This window comes from Falco peregrinus, chromosome Z, assembly GCF_023634155.1.
Source record: "Falco peregrinus isolate bFalPer1 chromosome Z, bFalPer1.pri, whole genome shotgun sequence".
Lineage (NCBI taxonomy): Eukaryota > Metazoa > Chordata > Aves > Falconiformes > Falconidae > Falco > Falco peregrinus.
In genome coordinates this window covers 37,464,395-37,487,075 of record NC_073739.1, presented here as the reverse complement: position 1 = coordinate 37,487,075, position 22,681 = coordinate 37,464,395, and the positions used below count along the sequence as shown (strand labels likewise).

Here is a 22,681-nt window from a genome sequence, read left to right as displayed (position 1 = left end):
ATAAGAGCTGTAAGATTCCTGAGCTTGTAACTAGTAGCTTCTCAAGTCAAAGAAACAGGTATAACTTGTTATTTCCTCTTGAAGTTCCTCACACATCCTCAGAATAACATCTGAACTTCAAGCACATAGGGCCCTTCAGGATCCTGTCCTCCACTAGACTTCCAAAAAAAAGTATATTTACATGATTAATAATGTAATTACTATAATTACTTATTTTATATATAAGTATATATTATGTTAGGTGCTATGATATATATTAATAAATTAATATAATTACTTATATTTTAAAGAAAGAAAAAAACCCCAAGTTTTAGAAAGGTCCAGACTTTAATTGACTGATGCCTTGAAAGTTTAAAGCAACGTTTAATATAAAAGGAGAAAATGTAACCAGCATGAAAGTCAGGTTATGCGTTCATTTTACTGTGGTCTTTCAGGCAAATTTAAGCACCTTACTTTATAGAGCTTTTGGAAAATTTTCCTCCCAGTGGTAAGATTCAAACTGCAGATTCATCTTGTCCACATAACTTAATTTCACCATCATGACGCTATCATCCAAAGTCCCATAAAACTCCTAAAAACAGCTTTGTTTTGTGGGTTTGTTACACCACAGCTTTCCCAGAGACCAAACAAAAAGTGGCACTACAGCCACTGCAGCCCTCCCCAAGCCTCTTGACTGTTTGCATCTCTGGCAGCTAGTGCTAATGGAGGCTAATGGGGTGACTTTGTCAGCATTGTTTTTTTACAAGCCATTTTTTAACTGCAAAAGTCAGCGTACAGCACTGCTCCTGCCCTGGCGTGCTGTGCTACACACCCCCCATCTGGTCCTTGTTCACGCTGCTGAAGCGCTGACAGGACTAACGCCAAAAACCTTGTGGTTCTTTCAAAAGAGATCGTTAGCTTCACAGCAGTTCTTGGGGTCCTTATTTTACACTGATGAAGGCAAACAGCAACCAGCAACAATCAGAGGAACAACAGCTACTTTGCTTACACGATAAAACAAGGTAAAACTGCCAGGATCGTTCTGAATTGCTGAAATTGTGAAGTTTTACTGCACTATGTTAAATAGCTGGTTTACAAAACAAAGTCATAAAACTGATCTTTACCATCTCCCTCTCCCATTCAACCTCTCTCACAGCAGATGCCAACTACTTTGTTGGCCACCTCTCATCCATAACAAAACCACACAATCAACTGATACAAATATGGAAACTGGAAACCTCTCTTCGTTGTTTTAACCATTTATCTCTTGACAGAATAGTGAAAAGGTAAATAATCTGAACACTGTCCACTCTCAATCTGCAACTACAGTTCCTCAGCTTACATTTACAACCTAACTCCGCCACTAAAAAGCGGCAAGTCTCAGTATACAAGTAAAATTTGCATCATGAAAAATACTTTGCCAATACAAGGGTTTGTGGTGTTTTTTTAAAAACAAAAAAGTCCCAGCAAAATGTGCTTTGGGTAAAACAAGAGAAGCAGTGAAAGGGAACACGACTTGAACACAAGGAACATTTGCTGCTTCTTGCTACTGCTCATGGTGGCTTACCCCTGGACACCCTGGGTGGCCCAGTGGGTCCTTCGTGAAGCCTCCGTAGGAGCCTGTTTGGGTGACACCATTCAGGGGACCAGCAGGCTAGGAGAAGAGGCCATGGGCAGGAGCCCCAGTCACCACTGCCACCCGCTCAGCAGAGGCCTGGCTGAGCCACGCTGCAGCACTGGAACCTCTGCCCCTGGCTTCTAGCGCCTGCAAAGCTGAGGGAAAAACTAATTATAAGGTAAGGGACAGGTACAAAAGCAAAGGCAGAACAGTCCATACCGAAGTGCATTAATAAACCAGGCGCTGGAAAAAGTGAGTTATGCAAGACCAGTCACATGGCATCTGATTAGCTTTAAAAAAAAGAGAGAGAGAGAAAGAAAGAAAGAAAGAAAAAAGGAAAAAGCAGACACAGCTAAATACCCAGCAGAAAACAGGGAGAGCAGCACCAACCACAAAGCAAGACACCAAAGACAGCCATGCCAGACCAGAAGTATCAGCTTACCATTCCCCAGAATTATACCACATGTCAGTTTTCGGCCATTCAGGGGGAAAGCAGGTCTGTATCATACACATGTCCCACCACTAGATGAAACCTCCCCTTTGAATTGCTCCGAGCACAGAGAAAAGCCACCTGCATCCACAAAAACAAACCTCATCTCTCAGCTGCCCTGAAAGCCGAACCACAACCAAGAAAAGACTGCTGCAGCAAGCTTTCTAAAGGATCTACCTACCACCTCCAGGCCAAATGCTGCCCTCCTGCCTGCACCTGTCCTGTGCTCTGCATCCTGATCTGTTGGCTACAGTCTACTGGGTCACCACATTTTTCAGAAAAAATACACCCTTCTCAACAAAAGTGGCCTTCCTCAAGAGGCATATCTGATTCTTTGTCTGTGCCATGGTCTCACTTACTGTAAAAACCTTTGCCATTCCACACTCTACATCATCTGTTCTTATTTTGTCTGCTGTCTGCTCATCTTCCCAGATATAATTCACACAATTTTTCATAGTTGAACAGGAAAAATTTCAAGACATCAAGCCACAGACGATACTACATGCCTAGCCACTACAAAACATGGCAAAGTGACAAAGGTTCATTTCTCTCAATCCACTAGTTTTAGTGTGACAATTTTGATCTTTCTTTCCTGACCATATTCAACAAAAAAAAACCCTCTAAGAATTAATAGGTTTACTTAGACCTTGATCAAAGTAATGAAACATTCCAACAGATTTAAAAACAAAACAAACAAAAACAATTTATTAGTTGAACATAAGGCAAGTTTCTACTTAAATTCTCAGCCTCTCAAAATGCTTACAGATTGCCCTCGTTTTCTGTTTCTTAATTGACAAAGCATCAATGTCAATAAAATTTAACAGCATCCTTTCACTATTTAATAGATTCTGGTTATTAAGGAAAAGACAACTTTTGGAAGCATAAAACATTATTCTGATGTCTCCTAAAAAAGTAGATTATATTCTTGGTTTGCCTTTTGTTTTTCATGTATTTGCAAACAACACCATACTGATTTTGGATATGTGTGGAGTGAGTTCTGCAAGCAAGCTTCTGTGACACTGATAATCAAGGTACAGTTCAATTTCCAAAGTGCAAAACCAGAAAAAATGTTATGTAACAATACCCTAAGTCAAAAGCATCAGCATAATTTAAAACCAATAACCAGAAAACCCAGTAATACATTTTAAAGCACAATGACAACTGAGGTCTCTCCCTGTTGCACCCCACCCCCCACCCTGCAGTATGGCTGTTCCTTTGAAAAAAAATACTCAACTGCCAGTTACTTATATAAACACAGATTATTCTGTGTACACTAATACAGATTACTTTAAAGTCTGATGTCTTCAAAATAGCTTTCAAGATTCAAACTAGAGTTTTGCACACTCAGTGTAAACAAAGCAGCTGCCTGTTCAGCTACAATTTACACAATACAAGCATCAAAGGGGGAGGGGGTGTTACTACTTTATATTTAAGCTGTATGGCAATAAAAAACATGAAGTCTCTATATACAATGTACCGACAAAAAACGACAGTTATGCAGTCGATCGAATCAGAATCTGGCCTTGCTGTTCACAGGGTCTACATGTACACATGTGTTTGTGCCCAAGTGCTCTCAAACTGGACCAAGGCTATTACAGAAATTAAGAAGAAAACAATCCCTCTGCAACGTACACATAAACGTAAGATCATTTACAGTTAATCTCCACATAGGCAATTTGACTCACAGTCAGTTTAAGAAGTCTCAATCTGCTAAGTAATTCAAACAGTTTCACTGTTAGTTGTGATGTAATGAAATCAGTCAGTCAACAGTGATAACAGTATATAAACCTCTTTCATTTGGCACTTAAATTACAGACTTTTACAAATCAAGACAATTACTTTCTCTGCTACCAGATCATTCCCTATTGTGACAACTAATTTACTTGATAAAGAATTTTTAAATGAACTTTCAATTTATGCTGCCTTAGAAAATATCTGAAAAAGTTAATTTCTTATCTGCAACCCAAGGTGCACAGCTGTTTTCGCAGCTTCACAAAGACCACAGCAAAAGGTTGCCTTGAGCAGTCGGCAGTGGCCTGAATTTTTTCATCAAGTAATGAGTCTGCCACAAAAATAATGACTGGATGGCAGCAGCATGGATATAAACCCTTTTGCTGCTTAAAACTAGATTTCGGATCAATATTTATAAACAAAACCAAAACACAAAACTCAATAGTATCTGAAAAGTAGCAAGAATAAAAAGCATCTATGCTGGTTTAACTACCTATACAGCAGAATGCAAATCAGTGTTAAGTTGTTCTCTATTTAAGTGAGTGTAAAAATAAGAATACGAAACAGAGAACATTTAGCTCTGTGCAGTCAGCCACAAGCACAAAATGCTTCAGTATGCAAATGGTGAAAGCTTTCCAAAAAGAGGCAAATACTGAGAAGCAGCAAAATAAATGCTACATGTTTTTGCAAGCATCTCTTCTCTCTCCAACCCTACTCACCCTTTCCTCCCCTAAGGCTTCAGTTCTTGGTTCACATCTCTCCAGCTGAAAATAATTGCCTGCCTCCAAAAGACATCTCAGATAGTGTCACTCCTTAATCAACCGAAGGACAGCTGAGTGATGTGAGGCATTTCCACCTTCTCCCTGGAGGAATTGCACTGTCTCCACAAGGCACTACTACAACATCAAAAACTAAAATGACTTTAAATGTGGTGCTCTACCCTAATGAGAGGAACCACAGTCCAGTAAGGCTGCCATCCAAAAATCTACTCCATGCTATTACACCAGCTGCCGATCAGAGCTTAAGCTTATCGACACAGCTAACGCCAAGGATCAATCAATGCGGCCTGCATACAAACCTCAGGGAAAAAACCCATTTGTAGAAGTGAACTCACAACACGTGTGGTATACCCAGATACATATATGCAAGCAATAATCAATTGTGTTATGTTTAAATTTTTATCAATGTGTGAACATGGTAACAAGCAGCAGTATATCTGCAAGCTCCTGTGCCCTGGCAGAGGAAGGACACCAGTATAATTACACTAAATTTACAAAAATGGGATGAATTTTCCTCTTTGCAAAAATACCTTCAAAAAAAGTTATCTATTTCTCAGGAGATTGGAGAGACGGAGAGAAAAAACATGCTTGTAGGCTTTGCTAATACACACACAGGGGATATACCAAGATAGAAATGCATGAGTCGGGATATTACAAATTTTAGCTTTTATATGATCACTAACACGTGCTACAGTTCAACCCTGGAATGAAACACCAGCACCTAGAAGTTGCACAGATGTGCTTTTCAAAACAAGTCAGCTTCCCTTCCCCATATGGTTACTTGAAAAAGAAAATCTAGACATGATCCTCACCATCCTCAAAGAGCCACCAAAATCATCTTTTCTGTGAGGAGACTTAAATCCCCTCATTGTTTCTTTTATCCAGTTCTCCATCATTCCCAGCTCTGCCCCCTTGCTAGTTACCGGCTTTTGAAGTCTGACACTGAGCTACACAGCTAAGACCTGTGCTGACGCTCATACTCCCTGCCCCATGCTCATTTCCTTTTGCAGCTCATTCAGTAAACAGCTGCCAGCCCGTGCATCTGGGATCCACATTTGCAGCAAGACTCACGGGAAACCATTTTCAGATACAACGGCCAAAGGCACAGCTCAGTGACTGGATGCAGAAGGACCACACAAGTTACCTCTAACCTGCTCTTCCAAATTCTGCTTCTCCTCCTTCCGTGAGGTTCACTTTCTACTTGTTTCAAACTTCTCAAGGAAGGGACTGTGTCTCCCACAGGTACTTATATACCGTAAACTCTAGCCCACCAAAGCTCTGCTTGGGGCCTTCAAATGCCACCAGAATACAACAGCCCTGATGGTTTTACGGTACTATCAATTACACTTGAGTCTAGCATCTTCAGATTTTTGCAGGAAATGGAAATCATTAACTGAGAAAGTGCTGAACACTCTCCTTTCTCAACCCTCAAGTCTCTCCTCTCCACGCAAAAGGAAATACCTAATTTGGTTATATTAGACAGCATTTCATTGTTGGGATGAAAGTTTCAGCAGTTTCATAATCTCCTCCATAACACCTCAAAGATTCCATTAGATCTCAGCTTGCTTTCTTCTCCGTGTCCTGAAGGTTTTAAAAAGCTCACATTTTCATCAGCTATGGAAGACTAAACTGCCTTTGGTCCATCCCACATCAGTCACACAGAAATCTTTAAAGCTCTTCAAACAAATTTTAAAAAACAAGTGTACTTAGGTATTAAAACTAAGCAAGGACTTTTGAAAATGGAGAAATGGGAGACATAAGTAAGAAGTGCTTTATATGCTTAAAGCAATCATAGGCATGTTAAGAAACTTAAGCAGTGGAGGAAACATGGCACCAATATAAGTAGATACAGAAAGCCTGACTACAAGTAAGGTTTGCTGCATGCTTAAAACATCCAAGTCAAGAAGCAAGTAAGCTGCATTATTCCAGTAAGCAGAGCCAAGATGGGGAAGGGGAAGCGCTACAGAAAAGCACACGTTTTTAACAGTTTCCTGTTCACACTAGAACACTTCCTTGATTAATCCATGTATTCCTGGATGATGTGCGTCTACATGACCCCTGCATACAAAGACAGCCATTACACAACACACACTAAAGCTTACATGTTTTCAACTCTGCAGATGGCCACAACAAGAAGCATAAAGCTTCACTGCTGAACTTCACTGCTATCACAGTTTCCTCCCCTTTACCACCTTCAGAGCTAGGCTGTTCCACACACCTCATGAGATGTCAAAGCCTCAGTAGCTGACCTCAGGCTCTGGACCAGATTGCTCTGTCCTCCTGCCAAAAAAGCTGAGTAGGGGGTTACAGCCAAAGTCCAGAAGCATGCCACAGCACCGAACTCTGCTGTTCCAGTGAACTCCCAATTTCTGCCGGCCACAAAGCCTGCTCCCAAAACAAGCACGAGTGTTTTATTTCTGTGGCTGAAAGCCGGGCTAACGAGACAGAGTCGCTGCTGAAGTTTGCATTTTGCTGTTCATTTTATGAAAGCTAACAGCTTTCACCCTCCCACTCCCTGCCTCTGCCACAAACCCAAGTACTGAAAGTAGTAACATAAATAAATACTAGGTTTTTAAGGATTGTTGCACAAGCTCTTCTGGGGCTCTGTTGTGATTTGTAAGGTCAATCATTACCCTGCTGCTGCTGTGCTGGATATCGCATGCCCTGCCTCTTATTCTACGCACTTAACCCTTTGGCACATGTCCCATTGTTGGTTCAGCATGATGAGTCTGGAAAATCTGTGCCAATGTGGCTCTCTGTAGCAAATCATTTGCAAGGAGAACAGACGGCCATGTGTATGTACACTTGTACATGACAGCGCTAGGAATTTCAGGCAACCAAAAAGCAAACTCCATGTACAATTCTTCTTTGTCCTAGGTGTTAGAAATGCTACACATATAACCTAGTTCACAGAGCCTACATATACAGGTCACTAAAAATTAACTAAAACAGCAACTCTGCTCTACTCACACAAGTTTGCTAAGCAGTTTGATATTTCTGAAAGTATCAACTATGTTTTTTATCAACTGCTTTGAAATAAAGGCAATGGAATGTCAAGAATTAAAACTGTATTTTAGCTACAGCTTTTCTCTTTGAGTGAAAAGAAATAATCATCCAGTTTTGTTACACTTTTTGCCTTCACATTCCTATACTCAGGATGATTCAGGGAACAATAAAAGTTGCTTGTTCCAGTACAGGCAGTACCCACCTGACGTTGTTCTGGCTCACAACAGCACAAATAGTTCCATCAGTACATTTTCAAAAAATGACTTGCTGAAATGAACAGTGGCTCAAAACTCTGTATTTTTCCTCTTTGAATGCTGAAATCAATAGGCATCATTATTGTCAGTGTAACTTTGTTTTTTCTTGCTTCCCACAAGAATCTTAACAAATGCCAACATTAGACAGTACAGCCTATAAAATGCTTATGAATTTACTGTCAACATTTCATTAATTTTAACCCTAACCAAAGGCTCCTCTGTCTGTGAATGGAAGGCACACTCACAAGTGGCAATGCATAAAGAAAAAAGTACTACCATCTTGCCTGGATAACTAAATATAGCATCTCAATATTAAAAACACATTTATAATTTTAAAGTGCTAAAGTCTTAAAACTCAAGGCTTGAACATATTGAACCCACATAACCACAACAGATTTTCAATACTGCAGGAAGTGTCTCAAAATAGCCTACTGAAGTTATCTGATCACATCTGAAGAACTTCTGAAGTCACTGTGGCAATCGCAACCCTACATGGACATCTAAACAACCATTTTCACGGTGCTACTAGCTGTAATGAAAGTACTAGATTAAAATCTATGCTGCTCGTTTTAGTAGAACCATGAAAACATTTTTCAGAAGCCAACATATAAAAGTACACATTCAGAACAAAGGCTACAATATTATCTCCTATGTACATATCTATTCCAGCTAAGCGTTATCCAGGCAGACACTGAATGAACTGATCACCAAGACTCCCCAGCCTCACGGTCTGAATGCTCAAGTTCAGAGCTGCTGCAGCACCTTTCCAACTGGAAGCACGAGTTTAGATCATCAGGGTCTGTCCCACATTTTATGTACGCATTTTCAAACTTCAATATGTGCTTTCAAGATCCTTAATTTCTGACAACTCAGTTCCTCACCTCTACACATCTCTATCAGTCCTTTAGGAACTTTCAAACACTACTATTTATCTGGAGCCTGCTCATTGTTATTCTCTCAGTGATGACACTGGACATAAAGCCTCACAAAGCTCCTAAACAAGTTTTGAAGACCCTAAAATAGCAGTTAAAATTTTAGATGCAAGTGATACAGAAGTAAGGTAGTAATTAAGGTTTTCTTTCCTCAAGCACTGACCCAATCCACTCTCTGCACTGCACAACAGGTATGGGAGCACTCTCAAGCCCCATCACAGAAGCTGATGAAGACCTCACAGCTTTTCCTCTCTGCTGAATAACCACTAGAACAAAACCACCTTAGAAAAGGGGTTTGTGATTGTGGACTTTACTGAGAGTGCTCTTCCATCAGAACACAAATGACCACCCTCTTCATAGGTGTAACTGGATACACTTCCATGATGTCTTGCATACAGGTGGTAAGGCAATTTGATGCAATAGCTGCTTCAGCCTTAAAATGCAGCTGTTCAACTCTGGTTAAAAACAAAAGTTGCCAAAAAAAAATCTCATTGGGGGTGGGAGGAGGAGGCAAACCCCACCTTGACGATTCATGAAAACAGTGGGAAATGCTGTAACTATGCTAAGGAGTCCATCTGACGTACAGTCCCAACATCAGGATGACCTCTCTGTGCTGCTGCTTTTCAAAAGCATATTTAGGTCCCAAGCAAGTTATTTCTCTTATTTCACAGGGTAGCCAGAAGTACTTGCTCATATTACAACAGCTACTGAAAACCATTCCTAACCCAAAATCGCATAGATTAGTAACAGCATCAATACCCACAGCTAGCCTGGATGAAAAAAAAAAGGTATTTCACAATGCCTTTTAATTTTTCCTCCAAGTTTTCTTTTAGAATGGAGGACATCCTTATAAATATCCCAGTATTATGAACTTTCCAGACATATTTACATCGTTGTTATGAACTTTCCACAGTAACCAACTAGGTCTTTTAGTACTAAAACTTTATGGAGGAATGTTAAGGGTTTGTACAAGAGCAGTATGAAGGGCCCTTCATGGTCCCAGCAGAAGCAGCACGTAAGGCCACTAATAACCATAGAGTGTGCTCAGCCTTAGAAACTCAGATGGAACAATACACCTGCAGCAGTAAAATACCCCGTTTTGGCAACCATAGCCAGGCCTGTCCATTCAAACTACCAATCACAAGCCATTAGGCTTAGCAGTTATCTATACGTCTCTTCCTTCTGAAAGAAAAGTGATGGTGAAATGCTGGAGAAATTCAACAGGCAGCCCTAGTAAAGCAGCCCCTTTACCTTTGTCATGTTCTCTCACAGAGTCAGTCATGGCCAGCCACTTCTGCCCTCACCTGCAGTTAATACTGATTAGTCCAAAGCAAAACCAGGTTTCAGCTGCCTGAACTAAAGGCATGGAATAGAATACAGCTTTATTTCATTCCTCTTCAAAGCTCCCACTGCATTAGTCCTGACAGTACAGTTCATCTTTTGGTAGCATTAACACAAAACCCACTAGTAAATTCAGTATTTTTCCATCTCCACAAGAAGGATTCAAAAACAGTGGCAGATGGCAAGAAAAAAAAAAAAGGCAGAATTAAAACCCCTGGAAAAATCAGTTAATTTTCTTCCAAAATCCCATTGCTTTTCAGCAGTAAGAAATTCCCAGGAATTGCACCATGCAACACCTGAGCCTCAGACATGAGAAAACCTGACATAAACAGAGAACACTACTTTCACAGCACTGCTGCCTGGCCACCATAGCATGGAGTAATATACTTCCGAGAACACACAGGTGGGGTAGAAAAGGGAGAGATGGGAAGATGCACCAAGCATAAACATGCCCTTCCACACAGCCTTTGCAAGCCAACAGCAAGCCTCACTTTCTGCAGAAACAGCTTGCTCTCCCCACTAGCATAAGGCTTTTGTTTATTAGCCACTATACTGCTTAAGAGGCTATAATTTTGGGTGTATCTCATGTAAGTTTTAGTCAACAGAGAATTAGGGGTCTCGTCTCTTCTTCTCAGAGACAAAAATCTCCTTGCATAATAGACTTCAAGTATAATTTTGGTACAAGATATACTAATGTAAATAAATTGCAACAAGACTGGTGGAGTGATGTCAGCACAGCTATGATCAAAGTCAGATAGCCATCTCTAGAACATTGCATTTGCCCCAAAATGTCATCTCTAAGTCTACCAAATGGGGAAAGGACAGCTGCATTCTTTATAAAACCTCCACGCTCCAAGGAACGTAAATAAGGTATATTGTTATAATGAAAGACCTAGTTAAAGCTTTATATTTGTAACATTTAAAAGGTTTTCTCCTCCTTTTTGTATCCTTAATCAAAGGTTATAAATGTGTAAGTGATGGCAGTTGCCATGGAAATATGCAGGCCCAGATCTCTCTGTGGGAACCTCAAAGCTCCCTTCACCATGGAGCACCATGTAATGACAGGGTAACGTTAACACCTTTGACTCCCAAAGCCCATTTACTGCATAAGAAATTAGCACAGCCGACTCCATTCACCTTCCACAAACATTAACTACTCCTGCTCAAACGATTCTCTGCTGCAGTCGCCCCTTCCCCTGGATACGCTCCAGACCTATTTCGGCACCATCCTTCATACTGCAGCAAATTGATCTTCAATGTGTACAGCCTCCTCAGCAAACACTAAGCAGAAACCAGCGAGTGCAAAGGCCATCAAGATGTTTCACCTGATCAAAAGCATCATTTAATAGTCTGTTGAGAAATTTCTTTTTTCCAAAGCAACTGACATATAATAGATCTGAGCCCTATTCCAGAAGGTTATGAAGAAAAACAGAGGCAGACATGCAGCAACAGGAACTGAACTCTCATAAAAGCCAACAATTAAATTAGAGAACAGAAGAGAGGTTCTGAATAATGGCTACTTTTTCCCTGGTGGCTGTAAGTACCAAAGCAGAAAAAAGAAGTTCTTAAAAACCTCAGTGGAATTTCTGAATGTCAGCATGTACCATTTGATGCCAATCAAATTTATGCACATAGGAGGCCTGTTTCAGGCCAGATGCAAGCAGATCCCCTTAAAAAAAAACCACACCACACACACACAAAACGCAAAAAACAAAATAACCCACCAAAACCAGTTCCAAATAGGCAAATTCAACCTTTTGAGAATGTCTCCCTATCAGCATCTTAGAATTCTACCAGCAAATACAAATGCATACATTTAATTTACACAGCCATATGTTTTTGTATAAAAGACTCTTCACACATCCTCTGCCATTGGAATAATAAATCTCTTAGACGCATCTAATAAGAGATTCAAGACAGACTTACAATCACTTCACTTATTTGTATATTTCAAGACAAAACGATTTCAGTAGTATCCACCGTCATTGAAGATAGCTAGTCAAATATTTTAAACAATTAATATGCGGTGAATGTGTAAATACGGGTCATTTTGTGGTTTGGTTGGGGTTTTTTAATTCTTTAGGGAAACAGAATTGCACAGGGAGGAAGACTCTTAAGCCTACAAAAAGGTCTGTTTTACAGGTTTATCACAGAATCCCTCAGAACCGATTCCTGTGCAAATGAAGTGAAATGAAAATGCCATCATATGTCTCACTTACCTAGCAGATAATCAGGATGACCTTTCAAGGCAGTTTATCAGTTTCACTGACACAATAGAAATGTAGTCATTCAACTGTATTTCAATAGGGCCAAGCATCTAAACATGTAACTACAGATTTTTAACAATCCCAGTAATTTCAAGAAAAAAAGCCATTCTCTCATCCAAGACTAGATTTTAACAGGAAAAAAATATTAATTCTTACCCCTTAGCAAAAGACAGGTACTTTTTAGTGGCTTTGCAGGGGTTTTTTGGTTGTTTGGGGTTCTTTCTTGCAGAGGGTGGGAATATTAGTTTCATTGAAGTTATCTTCCTTACACCTACAGTTCCAACAGACTAATGTTCTGATAAATGGACCCTTCAGGTAGGGTACATCTACAGCCAAATACAGAAGGGGATCTGTGTAGGTATACATATGCATGTCTAGCAAATCCTTAGTAATTATGCAATTGCTGACTAGAAACAGGAACCATAATTTCTTGCCTCTGGCTATTTTACACACTTTTTGCTAAGAGAAACAACAGAGATGGGGGAGAGAAAAAGAGCTTTGAGTACAGCATTGCTCCAGCAGACTCTATATACAAAATGATAAATTAAAACATTACTTCCCTGTTAATATTGAAATTTTTTTGCTTGTGGGTTTTTTGGTTTTTTTTTTTTTTTTTTGAGAGAGAGGTCAGGACAGTATGCTTGTGTAAAGCCCCTGTCCTATGGGTAAACCTCAGCAGGCATATCCTCCATCTCAGCTGTGCTCCACCCACACAAACCTGCTAACAAGGTCAGGGCCCTGGTTATTAGCTTCTGTGTGCAGAACACTCCTCCATTTCTAAATGCTTTGCAAACAGTTCTTACCATACTCAAATTAAGTACAGATTTGCACACAGAAGTATCTCATGGCCCACACTCCAATGTCTGGCAAGAACTACAGAACCTACCAAGAATATCCAACATGAGGCATACAGAAAAGGATGCTAAGTATTTTATTAGATTAGGTTGGGAAAAGAGCGATTGTCCAAAAGCCTGTCTATATTGCCATGACCTTCCCAATTATATCAGTTGGTCCAATGAACAGTATAGCCTCTTTCCACAAACACTGTCTTCCTTACATCCTCAGGTGAGTGACAGGAATCTCATCTGGTTTCACTGAAGATGCACGTGTTCTGTTTGAATTAATACCTGGGATTTTATTTCTTAAATGTGATTTAATAAAAGTCTTCTGAATAAATTCAAACACTGCTGGATGAGGTAAAAGCACAGAGAAGGTTAACTGTGAAATAGCATAGCAAGATACCTTCTTACAAGTTACTGTAACTCTGGCGAACAAACCAGTGTTACTCACCTGCATGTGACAGTCCCAAACACAAAGCACAGCGGGTTTATTCTTTCCTACTGTCACAAGGAACACTTACAAATCAGGAAGGTACAATAATGCATTTTACAAAGATAAATTACCAAATCTAGTGTGTCCTCACACCAACTTTGACCAGCCTGTATTATGCTCAACAATGCAAGAGACAGCTAGCTCCTTCTGAGGTATTTCAAACTTGCGAGTTTAACTACAACAAACCTAAGCAAAGCCAAGCACAACCTCAACGACCTGTTTTAAGACAAATTCATAGCACGTTTTGTTTTAAAAAAAAAGTCTGTATCTTTCCGGTCTCCCCAGAACACATCAAGTTTACACAGAGAGACCTCAAACGTAAATCCAAGAACTTTCACCTCTCTAGGTTTCTTCCCTACACCCTGCACTGTTTTTCCAGTAACAAACCACAATAATACATTATCTTTCAGAGAAAATGAGAAGAACAAAGACATTAAAAAAAAAGCATCCACTTTTCTCTGCATCTTTTTGTATATACAATGACAAAGTTCATAGAGCATCATTTGTTTATTAAAAAAACCAACAAAAAACAAGCACAACTGAGCACATGCATATAAAACCCAATCATTTGGGGCAAGAAGAATTCCTGCTTTATATTGGGAGGACGAAGAACAGCAGAGACACAGTTAAAGCCTGCTCTTGAAAACTACTCTTGAACAAAGCAAGAGCTATAATCACGTTTCATGCATTTTTCTCCCCCCCACCTTCTTCCCCCTCCCCTCCCCGCCCTGCCATTTGCAATGCATGCAAAGCTGCCTGGACCTAGCAGGCCATATTCAAACATAGGGGGACACCAGCCTGCCCACTCTGTCTGACCTTGCTGCAGTCCCATCAGACCTGCTTCCGCTTGCAGACTGGTCTCTCTGTTGCATAGTGGCAAAGGACTAACAAAGTTTGCAGAAGTTTCTACTCTCCTGCCTGCTTTCCCAGCAGAAATGCCTGCCTCCATAAACTTTCCCCTGCTTTGCATATCCTCTTCTGTCTCCCAGCTCAGCTGAGTAATCAGATGCACTAAGGACATCAGGATTTCCCAGCCTGCTAATTCCATACATCTCCTAGTCACTTCCATATCAGTGCCCTACCACCTACACATCTGCTCAGCATGCACAACCCTGCACAGGGACACACACAAATCAAGCTCTTCACAACGCATGACCGCTTGTTTTCCTCTCAAGCCCGTGCCATAGCACAGCACCAAAACCACTCTTCAGAAAGAAGGAACCTGCCTGTCCTTGCAATGAGGCCAACAGGTACTAATTTTGCAGCACAGTGTTCAATCCTCTTTGGCCTGCCTCATATATAGGCTAATACTAATTTTTTTAAGAGGATTAATGCAGAAAATGCCTGCTGGATTATGAGTTCCCTGCTGTACATGAACAGAGAGAAAAAGAAAGATGGAAAAGGAAGGAAAGACAGGAAAATGGGTATTATTTCTACATTACCATCAAACTTGTTCTCAACTTGATACAGGGGCTTCAATTAACTTTATTGTCCTTAGAAAAGTTCCTTATCTGCTCACATCTATACTCCAAGCTTCTATTGATTTGCCATGTTTTGTTTCCCCCTCCAGCAGCGTAAGAACATATTCTTGAGTAAAGGCTGCTGTTTGGTGCTTTAAAACACTAGTCAAAAAATCTCAGACTCACAGTATTACAAACAACATGCATGCCTCCTCATTCAAAAGAGCCTTTTTTTTCCTCTTCACTCCATCATAACAAAAAAAGAGCACCAACACTACCAACATAAGTGTTTCCTTATTTACTCATGCCATTTTCAGAAACGTGCTCACATACCCAGAAGCTTCCTGCAGCACAGCTTAGTGTGAGCAGGAGGAGACAGAGCAGCTCCTGGACACCCCAGTTAGTTGAAGTTGAACACAACACCCTTGTTAACAGGCATTAGCCTCCCTTGCAGCAAAGGCAGGCAGCAGCGGCACCTCTGGAAAGCTGAGCAGCTCTCTGCATTCCTGAAACTTTACAGGTAGATAAAAGAGAAAACATAAAAGCTTTTTTGGACAGAATGCAATAAAATGCAAGACCTTGTTAATCCAGTTCTGGACAGCAAGACCTATTACGTCCCCATCCAAGATGATGGCACACATTAGCCTGAAATAGTAGGTGCTTTGTAAATGGAATAGTTGTGGGAATAGGAAAAGTAATTTCTTTCCTTTCATTAACTCATCCAAGAAACAAAGCCAAAACGCTCATATCAGAAGGAAAACAATTAAAACAGCTTCCACTCAGCCTGTATGGCTACATCAATGCACAGGTAAATTAACTCTGAACAGCAGCTGCAGCAGCATTCTTTTGGCATTCACAGGCTCCTCTTGGCACACAACCAGTTGCCAACTGGTTACTGAAAAGCAACTCTGCAGCCACTTCACCTTCCCAAAACTCAAACCCCAGTAAAATAAGTGGGACCTTCCTCTTTCTTTTCCATACACTTCCACCTACCTACCAAGACACTCAAGCACAGGACCATGCAAAGCCAGATGAAGAGGGCCTTATAAAATACTGCTTTATCATCAGAGAAGTGACCAGTTAGATGGGAGGAGGGGGAAAGCTTCAGGGAAACAAAAACAAATAAAACAGCCAAAAGCACTGCCCCAGCTCCTTTATTATACAACCTCACAACTGGGCACGCTTTCTTCAGCTAACTAAACATGGCATACAGCAGCTGAGTATTAGACAACACAAAGAACACCTCAAAACTGTTTAGTATTACCGCAATAATGAAAATCTGAATGCTCATTTTAAAATTTCCACTGCGGTATTTTATATTCAGGTATAAAAAAAAGGAACCTTTAAAGGACAACTCAGGGAAAGTCCGTGACCTGCTCTGCTTCTTTTTGTTGTCACCTTTAAATCTCCATCCTTATTGTCACATGCCACCTGGAATATATTACCATTCTGTGCATTCTTTGTGCAGTAAAACACTGTAAAAAACCCTCAGTCACGTCTACAAGTAATTAAACCTCAGTTTAGTGGGAAGCATAGTAGATCAGTGTCCATTCATGGTCATATACCTTCAGAAACTACTTTGCAACTCATTTAAATCATAGAACATAAATATTTACCAGATCCAATACCTGGAAGCACTGAAGGCTTACAAGAAATGTTAGTCAGCCTTGGCAACTACACCTTTCCTTCTCTGTCACTACTCATTTCAAGTTACTATTGCACAGCAAAAAATGGGATAAACAGTCACATCCCTGAACATTTGTGGGAAATACTTTATTTTCTTATTATCTGCAAAAGTCCTATTGCAACAATTGTGGCTTGAGATTCCATTTTTCCTGGAGAAAATAAAAATAAAATTTAAAAAAGCCAGATCTGAGGAGTTCAAAGACAACGTAAAATCCTGGAGCATATTTAACACAGTTATTGCCACCGATTTAAATAGGAGTCCCACTGTGGAAAGCCATCCTTAGAATCAGTGAGGCACAACCATCTACCAACTTATCCAATGCCTTTTGCAAACTAGGTGGCATATGCAAGTATTAGATCTAACACTAGCAGCCCAGATCAAGAATAAATTTTGGTATGACTGAAAGAGACCCCCACTCATTTCACTGCACAAAAACATCTAAAGCGACGCATTTTAACATCAAAGTGTTCATTCAACATGCACCTCCTAAGATGGCTGGGGGAGAGCATGCAGCAGAGCAAGCACAGCGCAGACTCCAACTCCAGCCAAGTGGCCATGGGCAGTTCAAAGATCCTCTTGAGAGGTCTCCAGCTCCTCCCCAGTAAGTTGCACAAGGCGGGTCACTCTTGTGGGAGACAGACCCACAAGGGCAGCAGCAGGGCATCCAGACCATCTCTCCTTCTTGCAGGACCTCTAAGTCGTATAAAACCTCACACTTTTGGCAGGGCACAGCTGTATCCATGCGAGCAGGTTAACAAAAGGTTATGAAGTGTTTAATGTAATAGCTATTTATACTGGGGAAGGACAGGGTACCAAATTATAACAGCAGCAGAGGGAGGGTAACACAGCACATTAAACAAAAGTCTCCAGGCACAAATGTACTGATAGTATCCATAAAAATCTATGAAAGAGTCTTACAGTTTTTAAATAAATCCACTCACATCAAGTGCTTCACTCACTGTGGGAGAAGCTGCTGTCCTCCTCACCAGCTACCACAGGTTTTGTTTCTTAAAGGAAGAGGTGGGACGGGGGGGGGTAGGGGGTGGGTGAAGACAACAGCTATAGACCTGTTTTGGTAGGTATGAATGCAAGCTGCTTTTGTCAGCAGACTGTTGCAACCCCTGACCATCACAAAGTACAAAGAGTAATTGCTTCGAGGGGGTGGGGGTGTGTGTGAATTATTTCTTCCCTAAACCAAGAAATCCCAGTAGAGACAGACTTCATCTGTCAATCCAGCTCCACATTTACAAAGCTTTCTGGTTTTTTTCCTTGACGAACATAGACATAGAAACCTATTCCCTTGCCACTCATTTGCTTTCAGTGAAGAGCTGCCTACATCTTACCTCTGCCACCTGAAGGAATTTTAAGTGCCCATCCATAGCTTGCCCATCCCAGACAGCACACTGTATCCACAGCTTCTCTGCACAGCAGAGAAGACTGAATACACATGTGTTTTGCCCCCACCCCACCCCCAGCTACTCAATTCTCTTACACTGCCCTTTTCTAAAGGAGTTTGTAAATAATACCCCACTCCTGCACAGCCCCTGCATACACCATCCCCACAGCCAGCGCAGTTTCCTTAGGTGCACTTGTGTCACTGCCTAAGCTCGCACACTTTCTAATAAAAGAAGTCATTAAACAGTTCTCAAACAAAACCTCTGTATAGGTATCCAAAAGGGAGCATGAGGTCAGTAGCTATTTCTGAGCCTGATCGCCATAAAGAAGTCAACAGCTTACACCAATTCCTGCTCGAATTTTCTTTTCTTATTAATTAAAAAGCCTGTGCTACTATATTGATTTCCAGAGCCTACTAGAAATGCCTAGGTGTCACAGACTTAAAGGTGATGTTTCACATTTCTCAGCTGAACTATCTCCTTGCAAGAGGTACGTGATCACACTGCCAGGAGCTAAAAAGAAGGCAGGAAAACGTTTCAGCATGAAACCCAAGAGCAGGCATGAAAAAGCCCTTCAACCTGCAGATCCATCCATCAGATTCCCTCCCACAGCACGACAAGAACAAGCTCCTGTTCCCCTCCCTGCTAATGGCAGTCACATAATAGAAACGAGCTGCAACAATAAAGTTACAATCGCTGCATTCATCCACTCACTCCTCCTCCCTCCAACACCGATGCTGCGTGATTTCGCACACGCAGAGAACGCCGCCGAACAGCCCGCATCCCCACGGAGCAGTAACGGCATCCCCTCGTTATCAGCCGGGGGCGAACAGGGACAGACTGGAAACTCCCAGGTCACTGTGCCCGTCCCTCGCACACCCGGCACCTCTGTGCAGACCCGATTTAAACTCTTCTGACAACTAAAACATAATGCAGCTCTTCGAACACACGCTGCCGGTCTCCCAGCACCGAGCACCCGCCACGGCGTCCCGCTACGCGTCGAGGCCGGGACGGCGGCTCCCGACCGCACACGTTAGCGATAACCTGGCCTGGCGCCCGCCAGCGACCGGGCCGCCCGCCGGCGGGGCGAGAACGCCTGCCCGCCGCGCTCACCGCCCCCAGGAGACGCCCCCCGCCCCCGCCAGCCCCGCTGACCGCTGGGACCCGCCGCGCCGGGGACGCACCTGGGACAGCCACGGCTGAGGTCGGGCGGGCGCCGCTGCCGCCGGAGTCAGGGGGCTCGGCGGCGGCGGGGGACACGCACGTTTATAAACCCGGCAGCCCTCGCCCATTCGCTGCGAGAGGCTCCTCCTCCGCCCCGCTCCGGCCGCGCCGCCGCCGAGGGCTGCCCGTGCCCGCGCCGGGTCCCGCCGCGCCCCCTCCCCGAGCCCGCCTCCGGGCTCGGCCCCACCGGGCAGGATGCCCCGCTTCGCAGGTGTGCGCCGGCACCGCCCCCCGCGGCGCAGCCCCCAGCCCCGCCGCCCACCCGCCGGGGAGCCCGCCCGCCGCCCCGGCAGCCCCCGCACCCACCTCGGCGGGAGGAGGCGCGGCGGGCACGGCCAGACGCTCGCCTCGGCGGCCACCGCTCTGCCGCCGAAGCCGCCTCCTCGCCGCGCCGCCGCCGCCCCCGTCTCCTCCCCCGGCCCCGGGCGGCGCAGCCCGCCACGCCGGGCGCTCCTACCTGCGGGGGTCCGCCGGCGCTGCGCTGCCCGGCCCCGCCTGCCTCGGCGCCTTCCCCGCTGCCGGCTGGGCGGTGCAGCCCCCTCCTCCCCGCGGCGGCGGGGGCAGGGCGGCGGCGGGAGGAGGAGTTGGTGCCGGTGTGTAACTAGTTTGGGTTGCCCCGCAGTATGGCGGCGGGGGCGGGCGCGCAGGGCCGCGGTGCTGGGGGGCGGACCCGGCCCTCGCTCGCCGCGGGGGGGCCCGGGGCGGCTGCCTCCGCACCGGCGGGGCTCGGCCGGGGGGCGGCTCCGCCCTTTTTTCAATACAGGCCGGGTTTGGGGGGGCGTTGTTTCGTTTCCCTCCCCCCTACGCCGGCGCATCCCCCGTTAACGGCAGCATCTCTGTAGGCCCCGGCCGGAGGGGCCAGAGAGCAACAGTTTGATGGCGCCCGCTCGATGACGCCCCCGCTCACGGCACAGGCAACAGCCCCCCGCGGCCATCCAGGGCTGCGTGGCCCGCGCAGGTATCGAGGCGCCTCTACCCAGACCAGCTGCGATGCCCCCGCGGTTCAGCCGGGCCGTGCCGCTGCCGCCGCGCCCCCTCGCACACGGTGCCACCTGTCACACGGCGCGGCCCGGGCGGGTGGGCCCGCGGGGCAGCCCTGACCCGGCACCGCCTCCCGCGCCGCGGCGGGCGGCTGCACCGGCGGCACCGGCGAGTGCGGGCCCCGTAGGGAGCCGCTTGGGAGAAGGAGAGGAGCACTGGCGTGAAAGAGGAAATGGGTCAATGACTGCTGGGATGTCACCCGGGATGCTTCTGCAGAGTCACTGATGAGTTATCGATTACCGTCCTGTCCGTGCACGCCTGCTGCGACTGTTCTGGTGAATGACATGAACCAGCACATGGGTGACTGGGGCTTTTATATTGCTGTGGAACAGGTGACATCCGATGTCATTGGATTGCTGTAGCTCAGTTAACTGGAATCATTTAAGCAAGACTGAACAAAATACTCAGTTTATCATATGCTGGCGTTTGCTTCACTGGCTGACCTAATTCCAGTGTTAAACAATATGTATGTGTTGCTACAATAACATGACAGCCAATTTCTAGTATCCGTAACTCATTAGCTATAGCTGAGAAATACTGTCAAAAATATGCTGAGGAAATCGAGCCCCTTGAAGGCCTACAAGTCACGATGATATCAGATGAAGACAGTTTACATGCAAGGCGAGACCTGGCCACCTTGGTATTTCAGGGTATTGAACCTGTAGAGTTTTAAGGAAGGTATTAGCAGCACCAGTGAACAAACAGTTCCTTGCCAGGTGCAAAACACCGGGAAGTCCCTGTCCCCTCGTTACATTTTCCAAATGGTGATTTAACTTGGGCCACTAGTGTCCATCATACCAGTAACGTGAAATAGGGCCACATATCATCGAAACATTAGGGATGAGACATTGAGTCACTGCCAGCTTGGGGAGGCAACAGCAGCAGGGGCATGAGGAGCTGAGGACCCAGGGTCTGCTGGGAAGGGCGAGAACCACTTAGATAATTTACTTGGGTCTACCAGGAGCGCGAAAAAGGATCAAGCACTGAACCCATGCCAGAGAATCCCTAGTGCAAATACAGTAGCATATAAAAAAATCCTTATTGTATTTTATTTGGAGAATTACTGTCATTTATACCAGCAGAAGAATACGCTGCATCTCCTCTGAGGGTGGCAACTGGTATTAATAGACCAGCAAAACCTTTCTAGCGCAGACAAGACTTTAAGCATCTCCTGACTCATACAGCTGTGAAATTATATTCCCAGGGAAGAAACAAAGGCACTTTTAAAATCTCCTTTTTATTTTAAGAATTCTAGGCTAGGGCCGTTCTCAGCATAGAAGTAGGAAAATCACAGGGGTTTTGTCAGGTTTCACCAGGAAGGCCGTGGTCTGCACAGGCTTCCAAAAACCCAGAGTGGCACAAAGGAACCAGAGCAAAACCTAGCACCAAGACAAAATTGCCATTACTTCTACTGATTCTATCTGGGTTAGATTTTGTGACCTTATTATTTGTTTCTACAGCGTAGTTTTCAGTCTCTGTCCTCAGTAAAACCTGTGGAGTATTGCAGACTGAAAGGTCAGAGGTAAAACAAGGAACTGATACTTGGACCTTGTCAAATACAAGATTCTCAGTCACATTCAGGATCTTCTTTCAAGTAAAATATGTTACCAACAGGGATTTTTTGAGAAAAAGCAAATGTCCTAATAATAACAGTGTTGGGAACATACAGCTAGCAGTGTAAATTGTACCACTGAAAATGCCTATCGGTTCCCATTATAAGTAATGTCTTTCACAGGATTTAAAAAGAAATGGCCTCCGAGGCATGATGGATACAAATCTGGCAGGTTTTCCAAAGTTCTGTAACATTAGTGAACTAGTGATGTAGGGCAAAAGACACAGTCCTTGCAGTAATTATATCTGAATTTGTTTTGCTAATAATGATTATTATCTTTCAAATACTACATGCTGAGGCAATGAGATCATATAATGAACAACTATTAATACATGTCCATAGCAACTCCATAATGGGTAGTCCAAAGATATACATGAAATATGCTTTTAAAAACCTCCATTATAAGCATAATAAAGTATAATCTTTGACTTGCTACGAAGTAATAATATGTAAAGACTGCCTCAGTCATACCTGGTTTAGACATCATGTTGAGGGATGAATACACACATGAGCATTTTAAGTCTAGGCAAGCTG

General features: G+C 43.6%; 1 protein-coding gene across 6 annotated transcripts in view; it reads right to left on the bottom strand.

The window, feature by feature from the left end:
- The window catches only part of SEMA4D (semaphorin 4D), a 96,566-nt gene extending 76,428 nt beyond the window's left edge, over positions 1–20,138 (bottom strand). Inside the window, exon 1 of one of the 6 annotated variants that reach the window (XM_055790232.1) lies at positions 19,952–20,138. The gene's annotated coding sequence lies outside the window, so the exon portion shown is untranslated. Of the gene's footprint in view, positions 1–14,545; positions 14,683–19,454; positions 19,594–19,800; positions 19,869–19,951 lie in introns of those variants that run through there. The other 5 variants (XM_055790233.1, XM_055790230.1, XM_055790229.1 and 2 more) reach the window with 5 other exon arrangements.
- Between the last annotated feature and the right edge of the window lie 2,543 nt (positions 20,139–22,681).